Below are 4,013 nucleotides of genomic sequence, written 5' to 3'. Positions count from 1 at the left end.
CTAGGTTGTTATCCTACTTCACACAAGAGTTGTGGGGACACAAAGGCTTCCATCAATAGGCCATAGGCTCAATCACCATTGTGTTAACTCACTATCAGTCAGATAGTCTTTTATTTTTTATTGTTTATTTAGATGAAAATCTTTGAGTTTATAACTTTAAATCAGGATTCTGAGAATAAAGTGAGAATTCTGAGTTTAATGTCAGAATTCTGTAAAAAAGAAGTCTGAATTCTCAGATTAAAGTCAGAAATCTGAGAAAAAAGTCACCGTTCAGATTTGAATGTCAGAATTCTGAGAATTCTGAGATTAAAAATCCAAATCAGATGGTTTTAATGAGGCTAACTAGGTCAATTAGGGTATAGCTTTTTATAGGATGTTTTATTTGGGTTAAATTTTGGGCTAATTAAAATTCTCTGTCCAGCAAATTATAGCATTCTCATTCATTCATTCATTGGTTGAATTTCTGTTTTCCACTGCTTGAAATGTCTTCGTTTATTATATCTATTTCGTTTTACTTGTGAGTTGGGAATTATTTTCACGGCATCACTTTGACGTGAATATGATTTCCTCGTTTGTTTCAAGGAACCTATAAAAGAAGAAAGAGTTATTACATCATATCATTGTTCTATGGGGCCAGAGTTTAGGCCCATGAGCCTATAGGAGATGCATGGAGAAAGAAGCACACTAAAACCCAACATAGTACCTACAGTACGTCTTAGGACCTTTGATGACAGTTAATTTGACTCGCCATGAGCCCTGTAAAGTATGTCTATAACCATGTTTGGATACTATTTGGCCAGGCCTCTCTCCTATTTGGAGAGATGGAGACCAATAGCAACTAAACGAAGGTGCACATTAGGAAAAATCTAGCCTATTCTCTGAGGTGTGTTCTCTCATCTGGTAGAGGCATTTCTTCATCAAAGCTCATACAATGTAGATATGCTTGGTTTTAGTGTGCTTCTCCATGCATCTCCCATAGGCTTCAATGGAACCATGGAACGTTTGTATGATGTAATGACTCTTCCTTCTTTATAGGTTCCTCGGCTTGTTCCATTCCAGGTATTTTTTAAATCTGGGTTCAGTCGGATAGCTTTGCTGTTCTAAGTATGCTGTGTTGGAGTGAGTCTGAATCTGACTCTATCAAGTAGTTCCAATAAATGTGATTGTTCTTTTTTTAATTGTCCTCTGATCTGCACCCATGGTTTGGACAGTTTCTGTTGACTCTCTCAGTATGTTTTTACACAACTCCAGATGTACTTTACTCTAACTCTCTCTTTCACACACACACACACACACACACACACACACACACACACACAATATTAATGTGCGTCATGCAGCATGGGGTAGTGCGCTGACTAATAACTGTAAACAAGTATCACCATGGGGCCCATCACGCAGCCCAGTAATGGTTATTACCATCATCATTCTTCCTATGATTATCTGCGCCCGTCGTTAGCTAGAACATCTCTCCCAGCCAAATGCACTACTGGCACCACAGAAACGCAACTAGACCCCCCCTCTCCATTCCTCTCATTTACATCCCGAGCACATCTGTTTGCAAGGTGTCACCGCCGCGCGAGCCGCATTAAAGGCTTCTAGCTGATGTACCGTCAAAGACACACACAAAAAGAGTGTTGGTGTGATGTGATGTATCTGTAGCTAGTGACGACTTTACCCCACAAGGCAGGGACGCTCCCATCTGTTGATGTGTTGTAGCGCACGGCGACGGCAAACTGTGCAAACTGAGCGTACAATAGCCGCATGGGGAGCAAGAGTGGGTAGTAAATGCCAGAGTGACGTGTATACTAGCAAAATAAAAAGCAAACGTAAAAAGACCTCCCCTGCATGCGGTCTGATGTAGGCTGACTTTGAGATCGAACCGGTATTGAAATCTGTCTGTTTGTTAGAAAGGTTCTAGTTATGTCTATTATGGCCCATAACTGTGAGGGTCCTTGTTGCTGTCGTGGACAGTGACATCATTGGTGATGGCATGAAGGACTGATGATGTCATAGACCTTATCTGCAATGATGTCATAATGATGTCATAGATCTTGTGACATCATCAGTGATGTCATAAACCCTTCCCGGCTGAGGATGATGGCACCAGCCTACCAGCCGGAAGACTTCCTCTTTGTCTGGCACTACTGAGAATCAACAGTCCTTTACAGTCCGTTCAGAACATTTTGGTCCTTGGCGCTGGATGTCAGTGCTCACAACCTAACCAACGCCTGGCTTAATTCACACTCCACGGGAGACACAGCTACAAAACAGTGGAGTCATGCTACTTCTAGCTCTGCTTTTCGTGTCTTCAGCTGTAGCAACCCCTCTGGTGGGAGCTCTGGCCCCGCCTCCTCTCTACTGGTGTCAGAATGTCAAGACAGTGTCCCTCTGCGGAGCCGTGAGTGACCAGCAGAGCATCTGCAATACGCTCCAGATTCAATCTGGGCCATGTGACCAGTGTAAGAAGGTGTTGACTGTTGTGGAACAGCTGTTGAAGGACAATGCTACTGAGATCCTTGGGTACCTGGAAAAGGCTTGTCAGCTCATCCCTGACCAGGGCTTGACTGCAGAATGCAAGGAGATGGTGGACAGCTACTACCTCATCCTCAATGGAATCCTAACTGGAGACCTGGAGGATCCCGGTGTGGCGTATAGCGCCATGGGGCTGTGTCGCTCTCTGCAGGCCGCCCTGGCTCTGGCTCTGGCCCAGGAGCAGCACCAGTCCAATCAGATTCCTCTGATTGACTGTTCCCTGCAGGTGGCCCCCTTTCTCATCAACATGCCCCTGGTTCTCTATCTCCAGGAGAGCCCCAAACAGGAGGCTCCAAAGCAGGAAAATCCTGATCTGTGCCAGGACTGCATCAAGTTCCTGACTGGTGCTCAAGAGGAGGCCAAGCTCAATTCTTTATTGATCAACTTTCTCATTGAGCGTATTGAGAAGCAGTGCGACATTCTTGGACTTGGCATGTCTTACCTGTGCAAGCAGTACGTCGGACAATACGCTCCTGTTGTTGTTCAACAACTTATGTCTATGCAACCCAAGGATCTCTGTGCCCACGCTGGCTTCTGTGACGCTGTGAAGAAGTCCTCTTCAGTGCTCAACCTGCACGCTGGCAAGACCCTGCCTGCTGCCAAAACTGCACCTGCTGTCAAGATGTTCCCTGCCACCAAGGTGGAATCTTCCCCTTCCAAGCCTGTCATGCTTATGGTGCATGCCCGTGACTCCCCCCAGTGTGCAATCTGTGAGTTTGTGATGAAGGAGGTGGAGAGCATGTTGGAGGACCAGACAACAGAGGAGGAGGTGATCCATGCTGTGAAGAAAGTGTGCACAGTGATGTCCTCTTCTCTGATTGCCGAGGGTCGGGACCTGTTTGAGGCTTATGGCCAGGCCATCATTGAGCTGCTTGTACAGCAGGCTGACCCCAAAACTATCTGCACCGTGTTGGGACTCTGCAAGGATGCTAGCTGTGCATATATCCCTGTGATGGACCAAGCTCGCTTTAAGGCCGGTGGCTTCTGTGATGTGTGCGAGACGACTGTCTACTACATGGATGGCATCCTGGAGCAGAATGCTACTGGAACACAAATTGAGGATGCTGTGAGAAAAGTATGCAGATTCCTGCCTGAGTCTGTCCAGTACGAGTGTGACCAGCTGGTTGAACAGTATGAGCCAATGCTTGTCCAACTGCTGCTCCACATGCTGGACCCAGACTTTGTGTGCATGAAAGTGGGAGCTTGCCCTGAAGCTGTGCACAAGCTGCTGGATACAGACTAGAGCAGTGCAGCTGGGGACCTTCATTCTGGTGCAAGAACATGGAGACGGCCACCCGGCAGCATGCCAGCACTGATGCTGTACAGGGTGACAGATCTGGGGTCCACCCCATTGCTGAAAATGACTGCAATGCCAAGAAACTCATCTTGAAGAGAAGCCAACAGGATAGCTTCCCCGACGAGCTCTGTCTCTTTTTTGATTTATTTAGAGAATGTTTAAAATGTTAAAAACTGGTTCT

General features: G+C 46.2%; 1 pseudogene across 1 annotated transcript; it reads left to right on the top strand.

Moving 5' to 3' along the window:
- The first annotated feature begins 2,281 nt into the window (after positions 1-2,281).
- LOC310787066 (prosaposin pseudogene) lies at positions 2,282-3,778 on the top strand (annotated as a pseudogene). Its single transcript has one exon. The product of its transcript is annotated as a prosaposin pseudogene (transcript).
- The last annotated feature ends 235 nt before the right edge of the window (positions 3,779-4,013 follow it).

This window comes from Poromitra crassiceps (genome assembly GCF_964638095.1).
Source record: "Poromitra crassiceps genome assembly, chromosome: 12".
Classification (NCBI taxonomy): Eukaryota; Metazoa; Chordata; class Actinopteri; order Beryciformes; family Melamphaidae; genus Poromitra; species Poromitra crassiceps.
Note: the sequence above shows the minus strand (reverse complement) of the source record. Positions and strands in the feature narration are given on the sequence as shown.